Source organism: Chiloscyllium plagiosum, chromosome 7 (assembly GCF_004010195.1).
Source record: "Chiloscyllium plagiosum isolate BGI_BamShark_2017 chromosome 7, ASM401019v2, whole genome shotgun sequence".
Classification (NCBI taxonomy): domain Eukaryota; kingdom Metazoa; phylum Chordata; class Chondrichthyes; order Orectolobiformes; family Hemiscylliidae; genus Chiloscyllium; species Chiloscyllium plagiosum.
In genome coordinates, this window is record NC_057716.1 from 53,728,751 (window position 1) to 53,745,259 (window position 16,509).

Below are 16,509 nucleotides of genomic sequence, written 5' to 3' on the forward strand. Positions count from 1 at the left end.
CCGCCTTCCTAACCTGAGATCTTCTTCCCGACCTCTCCGCCCCAACCCCAGTCTCACCTATCACCCTCACCTTGACCTCTTTCCACCTATCACATTTCCGACGCCCCTCCCCCAAGTCCCTCCTCCCTACCTTGTATCTTAGCTTGCTGGACAAACTTTCCTCATTCCTGAAGAAGGGCTTATGCCCGAAACGTCGATTATGCTGCCTGACCTGCTGCGCTTTTCCAGCAACACATTTCCAGCTATGCCTAATAATTACAAAGCAGTCAGTTTTAACATTGTTAATGAAGAAACTTCTGGAAACAAACATTACGTATAGAATTATTGGTCAAGTGGACAAATGCAAGTTAATTAGGGAGATCCTGTATAGATTTGTAAAGGGAAAATCCTGTTTAACTAACTTGCTGGAGTTAATTCAAGAGATAGTGGAGATAATTGATGAGGACATACACTGTGTTGATTTAATGTACATGGACTTCCTAAATTTGTTTGATATAGCACCAGCAAACAGATTTATGAGAGAACTTTTTGGTGTGACATAAAAGAGACACTATCCACATGGATGCAGGTATATGAGTGATAAGAAACAGAGAATAATGGTTAATATATTTTTCAGGCTGTAGGAAGGCTTGAAGTGGAGATCCCCAGGGATTGCTTACTTTTCTTGATTTAGATTCATAATCTAGAACTTGGAGTAGGTCACTTCCAACATTTGCAAATGATACAAAATTTAGAAGCATTGTAAACTGTGAGAAGGTCAGTGTAGACTTTCAAAGGGATGACGGCAAGTTGGTAGAGTGGACAGAAAGATGCCATATTAAGTTGAGTGTGAAACAGTGTAAGGTTTGACTCAAGTACCATGCAGTGACAGTTTAAAATAAAGCCTGCTATTCCAAAGGCTGTGAGGGAGCAGAGAGATTTGGCTATAAATTTGCCTTATAGACTGTTAAAGATGGCAGGAGAGAGTGGTTAATAATGCTACAGCATTCTAGGCTTTATTAATAGGAGCATAGAGTGTAAGAGTAGGGAGGTAATGCTGAACTTAGGACACTGTTTAGGTCTCAGCCAGAGTATTGTGCACTTTTCTGGCTGTCACGCCAGAAGGAATGTGAATGCATTAGAGAGAGTGAGGAAGAGGTTTGAGAAAGGTTTCAGGGATGAGGCACTTCAGTTATGAAGATGGATTGGGGCTGTTTTCCTTGGAAAGGCAAAGGCTAGGAGTAGATTTTCAGAATTTGAGGGGTCTGGACTAAAAAGGTAGGGCAAAACCGTTCCCACTCAAAAAGATAAAAATCACACAACACCAGGTTATAGTCCAACAGGTTTATTTGGAAGCACTAGCTTTTGGAGCGCTGCTTCTTCAGGTGGTTGTGGAGTATAAGGTCATAAGACACAGAATTTATCGCAAAAGTTTACAGTATGATGAAATTATATATTGAAACAGACCTGGATTGTTTGTTAAGTCTCTCCTCCAAATCACTCAAAAAGAATTTTCAAGAGCAGGGCCCAGACTTAGTGACATGTAAAAGACTAGCGGTATGTTGGAAGAAAGGTCTTCACGCAGTGAGAGGTTTAGATCTGGTGTACATCGTCTGCAAGTGTGGTGCAAGCAGATACAATCTCGGCATTCAGAGGGTAATGGGTAATAATTTAAGTATAATCCTGCACATCATTTTTATGGAAAGGGTGAAATGGCACTATGTCAAGGATGACTCTCTATGGAAGAGCCAGTACAACATGGGTCTAATGCCCTCTCCTACACTGTAACACTGATTCTGTGACTTGATGCCTTTTAAACTATATTCAACTAGTGAACTCCTGTTCTTTGGGAAAGCAGCAAAGAAAATTGCTACCAGATTAAAATGTGGTATTGCACTGTATTTGAAATGTGCTGAGAGATGAACACATGTTAGTAAACTGAGGAGGCAGCCATATGAAAAAGTCAGATCCAGCTGATCACATGCATCAGTTACCTCTGAAAATGAAGTATGATGTTTTATTCAGCTCGTTGTGTTTACCTGTATCATCAATTAGCAGCCAGTCGCGCCACATCTGAGTAGGTGAGTCGACATTTCGAGCATAAGATCTTCTTCAGGATGAAGCACTTATGCTCGAAACGTCGATTCCCCTGCTCCTTGGATGCTGCCTGACTGGCTGCGCTTTTCCAGCGCCACACTCTTCCACGCTAATCTCCGGCATCTGCAGTTCTCACTTTCTCCTCATCTATTAACTTGTTGGGTCATGTTAGCTGCTGTAATTTCAGCATGTGACCAGTTCAATTAAGTTTCATGATCCTACATTGAGTCGTTATAATGTTCTAGTTAGGCTGTACTAATAGCTCTCGGCACAGCTTATGGCATTTGCAATTCCCCAAGCGCAGCTGTTTTCAGTTCATTTCAGTGGATTTTGGGTGTGGATCTGCAACAGCAGCTAATGATTTCCTTAATGTTTGCTATGAATCCTGCTACCAAAAGTAAGGAAAGTCTTTATATATGAGAAATAGCTTTTGTTTATCTTGCTGAATTTTGTAAGGACTTGAGGCTTTTCATTTAAATTTGTGGTGGGATTGGCACTTTCATAGTAAAGAGCATGGTTAACTGTCAAAACAACCATACTCCTAACAAGATATGCATGCACTCAGATGCTCGCATTTTTTTACGGGATGGTGTTTATCATTTACAAATTTGCACTGTGTGCACGAGTCAGATTCCTCCTTGAGTTGCTGCTTTCCCAGTTTAAATCTATTGAGCAAGAAATTTGAAAATATAAATAAGGGAACTTTACAGTTCTTCTTTCCACCCCATCCTGTGACCTTGTGTCATAGACTATTTCCACCCCATTTTAAAGGATATTGTTCACATAGTTTGCTGGGTGTTAATGTTCACAAATTTTTGAGTAGCTTGGTTTCTTTTAAATCTCTATCCCTTCATTCCAATAAAGGGAAGTGCAATGTCTTTTTGTTGCATTGTTCCTCAGGCATAATAGTTTGGGAACTTGCAGTGTGGTGATTCATTTGCTACAATCCTATCAATGAATTGATAACAGCCTTCCCAATAATATGCTGAATAGTACCCAGTTGAATCCCATGCCAGGAGGACAATCTTGTTAGATTCTGTGTCTTATGGTCTGCTTCACAAATACCTAATGAAGAAGCAGTGCTTCAAAAGTGAGTGCTTCCAAATAAACCTTTTGGACTATAACCTGGTGTTGTGTGATTTTTAACTTTGTCCGCTCCAGTCCAACACCAGCTCCTCCAAATGTAGTTTAGATTGTTATTCTGTGCTGTTCTGGCTCAGGGTGACAGCATTGCCACAGAACCCTTCAGCTCTTTTGGTTTGGAAAACCAATCAATCGGGGATCTGAATTACAAACCAGATAATTAAACTGCATGTGAATGTATGTTACCATCAGATTGGGCTAGAATTCTCCTTGGATGTGATACCACTGTGGATATTTACTGCCTCTGTTACGGCTCATGGATTATCAAAGAGCACTCAGATGAGTTACTACAATAAGCTTTGTACCTTAGAGCTATGCCCAGAAAGGAGCCAGTGCCTTTGGGATACAAGAGAAAACACTTGTGGTTACTTGCTGCAAATTCTAGAATGAACAAAAACACTATGTTCATAAATGTATGTTATGTATTGTACTAGAAACTTGCATAAGAAATAAACATCATACAGAAGATCCAAGAAAGATGACTATTTCGGTTTGGTTAAGTTACATGAAAACGAAATAAGATTACCATTCCTGGAACTCCAGAAGAAGGTACACAGGACCAAAAGCTGTGGAATACCCAGGAAATGTTGGACAGATTTTGTTTAGATTATTTAGTGTGGAAAACAGGCCCTTCAGCCCAACAAGTCCACACCGACTCTCCGAAGAGCAACCTACCCAGACCCAATGGTGTTGTGTAACGTGTTATGGAAAGGGACATTTGATGGAAAGGCTGATTCGGTAATAAAAAAAAAGTAGTGGAGTGAGTTTGTTCAACCTCCTCATTGCTGCTGAATGGAAATTGTACATAAAAAATTGCCAGCAAAATCTCGATTATTGTCGTGAAAACTGAATATTATAAAGTAGTACTCATTCTGAGTAGAAGGGATTGATGGAGTATGTTTGGAATTCCATAGTATCAATATTAATGAATGAGAGAAATCCTAGTGATTTTTCTGAGATGTATAATAGCATCAAGCTGTATTCTGTGACCTATTTTGAGTGTGAACAATGACATTCCGAGAAATCTGTAGCACTCCAACGGAGTTAAAGAATGGGAGATCGATTTCAACATAAGTAAACTTTACATTATAGAATGAATACCTGTCTGCCAGAAAGTGTGAAAAAGTAAAGGATCTTGGATATGGTTAGTGTTGATTTGTTAAAAATTCATACAGTTTGGAGCTATTGTGGACATGCTTTAAGAACTGCTCATTTTAATTTTTAGCGATGTTTGGAATACAGCACACCATTTTGAATGTTGACAGCAAAATAAATTGTGCTGGAGTAGGTTTCTTTGAAACAAAAATGCAAAGGTCATTTGCCTTAATTTGCAGAAAAATAGTGAAGGAAGGCTGCACAAGTAAGTGATAATGATATAGAACAAGCTGAATTGAATCAGATGCTAGAGGATAAAAATATAATCCTGAAACAACTGGTGTTTTGAAGGAATTTTATTTTTGTTCGTTGGAACTGGATATATAGAATAGAGTCACACTATGTTCATTAGTGTTTGTTTAAGGGCACTTCTACAAGGCAACTTGTGCAAATATTAGAATAGATAAACTCAAGTAGGGAAATGATTCAATCTGGATATCTTGACCTTACAAGCTGCGCAAAATTTAGGATAAAATGCTGGAAGAGAAATTTGTTTTCACATTTGAAATCATAAACCAATTACGACAAAGTTCGCAAATAAAACATGTGTGCTGTTGAATATAGTCCCAGAAGATTTGCCCATCATTGGCAGTAAATTCTTGTCTCCACCCACTTGCATAAAAACGTTCTAAAAAGTCATACTTTGATTTGGGCTGTGTGAAGTTTCTCTCAGCTGCTCATTTCTCAATATGATTTGTTCTTGAAAAATTATTTGTCAATCCCAGCAGGTTGCTTCTTCACTGAGCTGATTTGAAAAAAATCAGATTAGCTTCCTTGAAATGAGCTTTAATGTCAGTCTGCTGCAGTCCTATCAACTCTCCACCAGTCAGCTGGGAATGATTTATAGATGTTGATCTGATTATAACAAGGCTTTTGAGAACATAGAATTCTTTCACTAAAGCTTCTCAATTATATTCAAGCTTCCATTTTTTTGAATGGAGTTCTTGCTGTTTGTGTAACCTTAAATAGCTTGGTATATTAAGTCAGAAATAAACATTGAATAGTTTAATTTCTAGATATAATTTTACCTTTTGTAAACATGCAGGCTTGTACCTTTTGATCAGCTTACCAGTGTCCAAACAAAATACATGCTCAGGATCTTATAGGGGCTTGAACCACATCAGCAATAGCAAAAAGCCTGGCAAAATTGTGTGAGGAGTCCAACAAGACCTATCTTGATGTCAGGAGCAACTTGCCGCATCTTTTAAGTTCTAGATGTTGAGGCGAGATTTTCGCCAGGGAGCAGGGAGTTGCATATTCAGGGGGATTATTGCTTGTAAAGGACCTTTATTAACTGCAAACCTTGCCTGATTAGTATGAAGCTTCCATCATAACCTCCTGCTGCAATCTAATTGGATGCTGAGAATTTTTAATGCTGGCGGCAAAGCAGATACCTGGTGAATTGAGCTTGACATCTTGCTCCAAAAGATTTCCATGTTGGACATTGGGCACCAGCATCTCGGGGTGTGTTCCATAGGTGCCCATCACCTGTCTCCCATGTTGAAGGATGTTGGTATCCAACATATGCCAACCTCTTAGAACCCGCGGGACTCATCTCTGATGCATTCTTAGTTGATTCTGCAAGTCAATGTTGCACCTCCAAAGTACAATGGCAACTATCATTGTAATGATGCAGCAAGGGCACTTTGTGATTAGGTGCGGCATATACCCAGCTCATGGACTGGACCAGGCTGCACCTCCAGGCTGTTCACTTGCTCTTTTAGTGCTCACTCACTTTGAGCCTAATGGATTTTCACATCATCCCTGCCTTGCCTCTCAGCAAGGAATGATCATGGTTGTCAACAGTCCTAAGTCAAACCTTTGGTCAAGGTATGGTAAGTCAAGAGCAGTCTCTAATACCATCAGTCTGCAGGCCTGGACATGTTCACTTGGGCAGTTAGAGTCTGGGCTCTCTCCACCCAGTTGAGGAGCCCAATGGTGGGCAACTGGCCACTCCTCTTGACTCTTCCTGCCCTATTATGGGCTGCTTTCTGAGAATGGCAGTTATTAAGGGAGGTGAAAGTGTGTGGCATAGCTGTTACTTTTGGTGTGGATGAGACAGTGTGATTAGGCAGCACAGAGGATATGCAGGTTTAATTCTTCTGAGTTTGGCATGGGTGAGAGCGAATGAGCGAAGTTGTCGGCAGTCATGAAAGTGTTAGAGCATAAGATGTGGTGGGAGGTGGGTACAGTCTGAGAAGTAGAGTGAGTGAGAGATATTGGTATTAGCACTTAATTCCTGGTGGAATAGCAAAGGTCTACTTCCTACAATGCTCTGCATTCTTCCAGATGGCTTAGACCTGGGTGGCAACTGCATGCCAAACTGGCATATTGAGGTACTGTGGCTGCCTCTGCTGGTCCTGGTAAAAGGACATCCCACCTCTATAACCCCTCATCCATTAGGACCTCTAAATCCCTGAAAATTTCTCTTTGTTTGCCTTATCTAGACAAATATCAGGAACTGCATAGAGCAACTTCAGACTGTGTGTTTGCCTGAGTGCACAACAGCCTTTTAAATATTTTGCCAGGAATTCCAGTCCACTCCAGGATAACCTGGCAATGGCAAGCTATTCTGTGCACAGCGAACAGTAGATTGGGAGAGAGTAAGGACTGCAAATGCTTGAGATCAAAGTTGAAAAGTGTGGCACTGGAAAAGCACTGTTGGTCAGGCGGCATTCGAGAAGCAGGAGAGTCGACGTTTCGAACATGAGCTCTTCTTCAGGAGTCCTGGTAGATTGGGGCAAGAATCCGATGGGAGGGGCGCTGTGGGGTTATGTAGCTACTTAATGAAGCAAGTTAAATAAACTGTGTTGGGAAAACATGCTAGGCCTCACAAAGTGAGAAACTCTACAAAACCTGACAAAATTGACACTTAGCCAAAAAAAACTTACGATTCATGCCCCATGACATTTTAAAATGATAAATTCTGGACTATGCAATGATGCCCATATCCAATAAATTAATAAATAGTCATAAAAAAGGTCACATTCTGGTTCTTACAAGGGTCTTCCTCTTAGGAATGAACCAGAGTAGTCTGATTGTGTGAGGAATTTCATTTTGTGGATGGGAAAAACATTGGGAAATACATAATTTCAAGCAGTGTAGACTGACTCTCTAGTGTTCCTAACTTTCCTGAATGTGTCAGCTGTGACTCAGTTGATAGAACTCTGCTTCTGTGTCAGATGGTTTTGATTCAAGGACCACTCGAGACATAAGCACAAAACCAACATTTACACTCCAGTGCAGCACTGAGGGAGTATTACATTGTTTGATGTGCAGTCATCGGTTGACAAGTTAATTAGAGTCCTTGTCTGCCCTCGAAGGCAAAGAACTGTAGATGCTGGAGATCTGAAACAAAAACAAAAAGTGTTGCAGAAACTCAGCAAGTCTGGCAGCATCTATGGAGAGAGAAAGAAGGGTTAAAGTTTTAAGTCCCATGATTCATCTGCAAAACTGCAGAAGACTCATAGGAATCATGACGTTAACTTGATTTCTCTGTCCACAAACTGACAGACCTGGATTTTTCTAGCTCTTTATTTTTGTTTTAGTTTAGTCTGCCGTGTCAGGTGAATGGAAAGATCCCATTATGTTGTTTCAGAGATGAGCAGGGTGCCTTGGTAAATATTTGCTCCTCAGTCAACATGACAAAAGCCAACTCTGTTCATCTTAGGGTGGCATGGTGGCTCAGTGGTTAGCACTGCTACTTCACAGCACCAGGAACCTGGGTTCGATTCCAGGTGACTATCTTTGTGGACTTTAGATGTTATCCCTGTGTCTGTATGGGTTTTTTGCTGGGTTCTCCAGTTTCTTCCCGCAACCGAAGGTGTACAAGTTAGGTGGATTGATCATGCTAAATTTCCTATAGCCAAGGTGTGTATGGGTTATAGGGATAGGGATGGGGACTGGGCGGGATGCTCTTTGGCAGGTCGGTGCAGGCAAGATGAGCTGAATGGTCTCTTTCTGCACTATTCTATGGTTATCAAATTGCTATTTGTGGGAGCTTTCTATGTGCAAGTTGGTTGTCATTTTCTTAAAACGTTTGACAACACTTCAAAAGAACTTCATTGTGTGCAAAGTGTTTTTGAGACGACCAGTGATCACAAAACCAGCGCAAAGTTTTTCTTTCCTTTCTTTTTGAGTCCCTTTTAAAGCTGTGGAAAAGTGCCATTTTATTTCAGTTTGACCCGTGAAGCTAGACAAAGGATTGGCTTGGTGGAAAATAAATTTGAAGAGCTGGTTTGTGATTGTGTTGTGTGTTTTATTTGCTTTTGACCATTAGCCAGTGCACAAGTCTTGCTTAACTGAATAAATTCACCAAATTGAATGATAACATTGTAATCAATGTTGTTACAAAATCACTTGCTTTTATTTTCCCAGAGCACTGTTAGATATCTGTCTGGGAAAGTATGAACAATAACTGACCATGAAACAAAAAGCTTACAACAGCTTTTACTGTTTAACTACTTGAGCATGATGTATTGAAACAAATCAATAGCTTTTTTTCATTTCTGTTTGCATAAGCCCTGCCTTGAATTGCTGAAAGGTGACCTCCCTGAATGGTGCCACATCTTGGTGCTGTGCAAAGGCACTGTCGAATGAAGTTGTAAAAAGTGATTTTTATTTCCTTCGTGTGCCAAGAATTTAATTGCCTGAGAGCCCACTCTTTCAGGTGAAATGCCCGACCATGAATTTTCGCAGAGTTGGGAAGACTCTGTGAACCTCTCAATGGTAGTGGGTTCTAGATGACTAAGTCCCTTGCTTGTTAAGCATGGGGAGGTGGTAACTGTATGATTCTTACAGGCAGGAAGCCGTAGCTCAGCCAGACCATTAAAACTCTGCTGGTCTAAAAGCCCTGACCCACAGTGTGGGAGCCATAAACTGACCTCTTTATTGGCCTGTAAGGAGTTTTCTTTTTAAGAAGTAGGAAAGTTACAAATCAATGTCTTTTTAAAGACACTTTTTAACACTTGCTGTTGTCACTTTCGTGTTTGTTGGTTCTGTACAGTGGGCAATAGGCGTGGAAGTGCCATAGCCTTATCAGTGAAGGTTTTAAGGGGTTATAGGATAGGTAGAGCTTGGCTCAGAGAGGATGAAGGGCCATATGTGTGCATGTTCAAGTTCTGAATGAAATGGTTCTTTCATTCAGACTAGGGTTTACAACAACACCTCTGTTGGTGTTGTGAACCATGAATCCTTTTAAAAGCTGGTCTGCCTCCATAACAATTGCAGAAAAATAGGCTGTTCCTATTTGCACAAGGGAGCAAACCAGTTTGGGAATGGAGACAGTAGTGAAAATCAGATCCTGGCCTACATTTTCACTCCTGCACCCATAACGTATAGCCTTTGACCGCTAAACTGTGCAGCTTCTAGTCCCCCACAGGTCCCATCAGAACTTGCTGCCTGAAATGCATAGTCAGTATAAACAATAAGTTATTGAATATGTTTTGGTAGTTCGCATTATATAAATATTTAAATGCTTTTCTGTATATTAGTTTAGAAGAAAATGTTGAGAAAATCTCACTGTGCAGGGATTGTCCACTTTAATGCACAGCCAGTACATTATGTTTAATTCAGCAGGCTCTGAACAATTTGTGTCCTAAGGTTGGTGGGGGGGGGGGGGAGGGGTTAACAAAAACAGAACGTTGTTAGCACACTGCTAAAGTCTAGGCCTTTTTTTACTACAAATGGAATTTGGTGCAAGACCTGTGGGTGTTAAATGAAATTGAAACTGTTTCATGCCCCTGAGCTCATCCGTAATGGGAAAACACTGAGCTGGTTCTGAAGCTGATGTAGACTCGAAACCATTGACTCAAAGAAAGGTTTTGTTTACCAAAATGGAAAATCTGTCTTTCTCAACTTGGTCTTTATAACAACAAAGTTAAACCATAACAGCATACAGCAGTTTTGTGATTTAACCTGTGCTGACGTACGCTCTGCTGAAAGAGGAAACTTAATTCTATTGTCCCATGTTCAAAGCGATACAGTTTGTGGTTGATTATAGGCACCTGTTCACAACTGGACCTGTCAGTGATGAATTGAATCCTTTTTTGTCATGTGTGTTCTATAGAAAATACAGTGAAAAGTTTCTGCTGTTGCCATGCATCAGCATCATCCCCATTAACTTAAAAATAGTAACTTAAGAGAGTCCAACCTTTCCTTTTCCATCACTACAGTCCTGCTCTGGGCTACAGCAGCCCACCCCATGAGGAAGCAAGGCATGGCCTGTTCTAGGATGGTGTTTGTTTTTAATAATGAAGGAAACAGGCTGATTATCAATCTATGCCTGATTGCAGTAACATTTGGATAGCATTCAGATTTGTGCTGATAGTGGCATGTAATGCTTGTCCTGTATAAATGCGAGGTAATGACCATCTTCATGAAAAGATCCAACCACCTCTCCTGAATATTCAACAATGTACCTGTCACTGAATTCCCTATCATCAACCAGAGTATTGATCAGCATATAGACTGGGTAAATCAATTTGAGCACAAGCTGTGGAGGATCAGTATCTGGAGTGTGTTAGAGATGGTTTTCTAGAGCAGCAGGTTGAAGAGCTGACTAGAGGGCAGAGCATTTTGGTTGAGGTATTATATCACGAAAATGGGCTAATTAATAATGTCAATCATGGCTGACAAAGGAAATTAAGGGTTGTATAAGATTAAACGAAGAGGCTTACAAAGTGGTCTGAAATAGTAAAATCTGAGCATTGAGTTGTAAATTTTCTTTACAGGTGCATACAAAGGAAAGGTTTGGCTAAAACAAATGGGTCCATTAAAAAACAGCCAGAGGAATTTATAATGGGGCACAGAGAAATGGCAGATAAACTAAATGATTGCTTTGTATCAATTTTCACTGAGAAAGTTTCTAGAGATCTCCCAGAATTTGATATTCAAATGACATGAGGAGAGACTGAGAAGTTGAGGAAAATTTGTATCGGTCAGAAGGTTGTATTGGAGAAATTAATGGGGCTAAAGATCGATAAGATCCCAGAATAAGATTCCTTACAGTTTTCATCCCAGAGAGTTGAAAGAGGTGTCTGTGGAGATGGCTGTACATGGCAATCCTCTTCCAAAATTCCATAGATTGTGAAATGGTTCCTGCAGATTCCAAATATTAGTCGTATTTAAGAAAGGAGAAAGGGTAAAAACGAGGAACTACAGATCCGTCAGCCTTACTTCAGGAAAGATACTAAGATCTATCATAAAGGATGTGATGAATAGTCACTTCAATAAAAGTGATCCGATTGGGCATAGTCAGCATGATTCCTGAATAGGGAATCCTATTTGACAAAATTAGAACCTTTTGAGGAAATTATTCCAAAATTGATAAAACACAATTCATAGAGTTATAGAGATGTACAGCATGGAAACAGTCCCTTCAGTCCAACTTGTCCATGCCGACCAGATATCCCAATCAATCTAGCCCATATCCCTCCAAACCCTTCCTATTCATATACCCATCCAGATGCCTTTTAAATGTTGCAATTGTACTAGTGAAGAAGGGCTTATGCCCGAAACGTCGATTCTCCTGCTCCTCGGATGCTGCCTGGCCTGCTGTGTTTTTCCAGCACCACATTTTTCAACTATTGTACTAGCCTCCTCCACTTCCTCTGGCAGCTCATTCCATACATGTACTACTCTGAGTGAAAACGTTGCCCCTTAGGTCTCTTTTATATCTTTCCCCTCTCACGCTAAACTATGCCCTCTAGTTCTGGACTTCCCCACCCCAGGGAAAAGACTGTCTATTTATCCTATCCATGCCCCTCCTAATTTTGTAAACCTCTATTAGGTGACCCCTCAGCCTCCGCTCCAGGGAAAACAGCCCTAGCCTATTCAACCTCTCCTTATAGCTCAAATCCTCCAACCCAGGCAACATCCTAGAAAGTCTTTTCTGAACCCTTTCAAGTTTCACAACATCTTTCCTATAGGAAGGAGACCAGAATTGCACGCAATATTCCAACAGTGGTCTAACCAATATCCTGTACAGCCGCAACATGACCTCCCAACTCCTGTACTCGATACTCTGACCAATAAAAGAAAGCATATCAAATGCCTTCTCCACTATCCTATCTACCTGCGACTCCACTTTCAAGGAGCTATGAACCTGCACTCCAAGGTCTGTTTGTTCAGCAACACTCCCTAGGACCTTACCATTAAGTGTATAAGTCCTGTTAAGATTTGCTTTCCCAAAATGCAGCTCCTGACATTTATCTAAATTAAACTTCATCTGCCATGTCTCAGCCCATTGGCCCATCTGATCAAGATCCCATTGTAATCTGAGGTAACCTTGTTGATAGTATATTATTTTCAGAAGATTTTGATAAGGACACCCCCAGGAGGTTGGTTAGCAAACGTATAGCACCGTTTAATGTACTGGCATGGATTAATCATTGGCTAAGAGATAAAACAGGGCAGGAATTAATGGTCATTTTTGTGTCAGCAGACTGTGACTAATGAGGTACTGTAAGATAAGCACTTGGGTGCCAGGTGTTTACAATATCTATATTAATGATTTGGAGGTGAAATTCACTAAAGATCCTCATAGTATCTTCCAAGTCCATGACCACTTTTTTTGAGAAGGTCAAGGGCAGCAGATCTAGAAACAACTGGATTAGCCATATAAATTCAGTGGCTTCAAGAACAGTCCGGAGGCTAGGAATCCTGCAGCAACTAATCTTTACCTCACTCCTGGGAGCCTGTCCACTGTCTGTAAGGCACAAGTTATGAGTGCGATGGAATGTTTCCCACCTGCCAGATGCAGCTCCAAAAACATTCACTCCCTCTAACACCAACACACATTACCAGCAATATGTGTCAACTCCAAGATGCACTGTAGAAATTCATCAACCTTGCTTAGGCACAATCCTCCAAACCAAACCCTTGGCAATTATCACTAAGAAGAACAAGGACAGCAGATAAATGGGAACGACACTCGGTTCCCCTTCAAACTCCAGACCATTCTGACTTGGAAACATGTTGTCATTCCATCAGTGTTACTGTGACAAAGTCTTGATGCATTATGGGTCTACCTCCAGCAAATGGACTGCAATGGTTCAGGAAGGCAACTCTCAAAGGTAGTTAGAGATAGACATTAAATGCTGGTTGTTCGAAGCCCACAGCCCATGACTGAATAAAGAATAAATGTAATCTCAGGATTGAAGGCGTGCTGAGCTCAACCAATCTTCTAGAAATGAATGACTGTAATATAGTTGTTGACATCTTCTTTAGTTGCATTTGTGCAGTCATACTTTCTGGATCATTAAATAACTTTCCCAAGTGAAATCAGCAGCCATTTTCCAAATCCAGAAAAAAGTGGTGATGAGGGGAAGAATTCAGTTCCCTGTAACTCTTTAAACATACTTGATGGGTTCACCAACTTCATGCCTGTTTGAAGTTAACTTAAGTGCTTCTACTCATTAACAATCAAACTTTGCCTGCAAGTTAGGTGAAACACAAAAAACAAATCATTGGGTTGTACTCTCACTTTGAAGTGAAGTGGTATGAATTCTTAAAAGGCATTTCAGATTTACTTTACAAATTTGATTAATGCACCTTTTACATGTGCAGCCAGCAAATGAGAAGCTTTCCCGAAATACCTCTACTGCAAAGCATTATTTTTGTTACAGCTGGTCACGCAATGTTTCCAGAACATTAGCTACAATTTTGATTAAACTGATTTTTGAACCGTAGCTGGGATAATAGTGACATTGTTTATGTGAGCTCCTTTTTTTTAAAAAAAAAGTCAAGACCAAGCTGCAACAAGAATAATTTGATGTTTTATTTAATTTTGGGGGTAGTTTTGCACTTGGGCTGTTCAGAAACGACATTAAATTGCATTCTCATATTGCCACAACACTTGGTAACTCAAATAAAAACTGATGATAAGAATGTCTCTGAAAATGGGCCCAAAGTTCAGGCTTGCATTTTACAGTAACTGAATATGTTCCATTCTGTGCAGATTTACAAACTATTGCAGGTATATTGCCAGTATCTTGGGACTGAATTCACATTTGACTTTTTCAGTTAAATCCAAAATCAAATTGTGTTATGTGTGACCTGGAGAATGTAGTGAGACATGTGCTTGCCTTCATTTTAAACTTTATGATGACCGTATTGGGGCTAATGTTATGTTTGATAGCTCATGCGTAGAATCAGATTAGTGTTTTAACCACATCTGACTTATTCCGTGAGTGTGATTCCCTCTGGGGCATCTTACACAAGCCCCAATATCTCATTGGTTATACTTAGCAGGGAAACTACACGAGGTTTTAGAAGTGATTGAATTTAGATGTGTTAAACAATGAGAGTTTTTGCAGCACACCTCCTTCATAAAGCAACATTTTAAGTATAATTTGATGCATTTGGAAGAATTTGGGATTTACAGTAAATGTGCCAAAAGTAATGTATAGCGAATGGGTTTCATATATTTTAATAATAGTACTTTTTGTTACAAGTGACTGTTGGTTTAGATTCTTGTACCATCAAAAATGATTATATGCTGATATAAACAGCAAGTGTTACATATATGGATGGATCATCGGAGAAAGACAGAAATGCTGGATGGCCCGGATATCCTGAGTCACTTGTCGTATAAAGACTGAGGGTAGCAGTGACATTCATTAGCACTGCTTGTGACATGTAAACGCATGATTGCCTCTGTTGATCATGTCGTACTGAATTACATGCCTTAGTCATATAGTCACTACGAGTCTCTTTATCTACTGTTTCTTAATCCTATCCTTAATATCTTAATCACATTTTTATGTTCATTCTATTACAAAATATCACCGTATTCTTAGAAGGAAGTTTAAGATATACATTTAAATTTGACTTTTGAGTCTTGCCATTCACCTTGCAGTTGAAAGCTTTATGGAATTTTACTAGTCCATGTTTGAAAATGGTTCCAGCTGGTATTATTTTCAACCAGATAATCTGCAGAATTCAAAATGTTGGCATATCTGTATCGTGGAGATAATCACTGATCTTTGATAGGATTTCTCAGAGATATTAACTGAGGCAGAACCTGGAGTAGTGCTGAGGACGACACATGTTTTAAGGTTAGCAAAGCCAAAAGAACAAAAGTCCAGATTTATTTAGACTCTGGTTGTCAATATAGACTTTGGTGATCGCTCCCAGTCTAAGAGCTTGGGAAAGTCAGGGGTTTGGTTTGGAAGAAGATCAGCATACAAAGTTGGGAGATCGGGGGGGGAGAAGGGGGAATATCAGAGTCTGGAGCATAGGGTGATCAAACTACAAAGCCAAGCTAAAACAGGGAGGTGATGCTTAGTGGAGGCAAATCAGAGGCTGAGATGATGGAGATTATAGACTAAGAGCAGTCTGGTAGCCACGTGATGGAGATTAGAAATGTTGAGTTTGCAGAGTGGGATTGGGAAGGCAGGAAATTGAAATGGTCTAGCAATGCGGATTGTTGTTGGTTTGCAGGTGTAGTGTTAATGAAGCAGGTTATTTTTCAGCGGACACATTTCCCAATTCAAGTTCTGAAAACCTAGCTAGCCAAGGTTAAAATTAAAATGGGATTAAATATCAGGCACCAACTTTATTTTAATTGAATTGCAAACCCTCATTCTGAAAGTGGGTGATCGCCTGCTCTCATTTTGATTTGAAAATAGACATTTGGAGACAGATGGGTTTTACGATTCAGAATTTTACATACGTAGTCCAAGTTCATTAATGTTCGATATTAAAATTTTCTCATTTTTAACAGTGGATTGGCTATGTCGCACAGGCCTGATGTGAATGTATCTGGGTTCATTTTCTGTGGCTTAGAATTTGTTACCATGATATACTACTGTCATTTATTTGGCTATGAGCTCATTAGTAAAGTGCCAGTTAATGTTGCCTCATTCTCTTTGTGTAGTCAAGCTTGAGTTGTGGTGTTGACCAAAATTTTCCCTGGCAAGTTTTCACCCTCCAGTAAAATTAAACCGGCACGGTGGCTCAGTGTTTAGCACTGCTGCCTCACAGCACCAAGGTCCCAGGTTCAATTCCAGCCTTGAGCGACTGTCTGTGTGGAGTTTGCACATTCTCCCTGTGTCTGCATGGGCTTCCTCCAGGCGCTCCGGTTTCCTTCCACAGTCCAAAAGATGTGCAGGTCAGGTGAATTGGCCATGTGTT

General features: G+C 40.3%; 1 protein-coding gene across 12 annotated transcripts in view; it reads left to right on the forward strand.

Annotated features, from left to right (window-relative positions):
- LOC122551601 (formin-like protein 2) overlaps positions 1-16,509 on the forward strand; it is a 263,974-nt gene that overhangs the window by 136,603 nt on the left and 110,862 nt on the right. Inside the window, exon 1 of one of the 12 annotated variants that reach the window (XM_043693757.1) lies at positions 2,383-2,473. The exons of 10 other annotated variants lie outside the window; for them this stretch is intronic. The gene's annotated coding sequence lies outside the window, so the exon portion shown is untranslated. Of the gene's footprint in view, positions 1-2,382; positions 2,474-6,732; positions 6,738-16,509 lie in introns of those variants that run through there. One more of the 12 variants, XM_043693758.1, reaches the window with a different exon arrangement.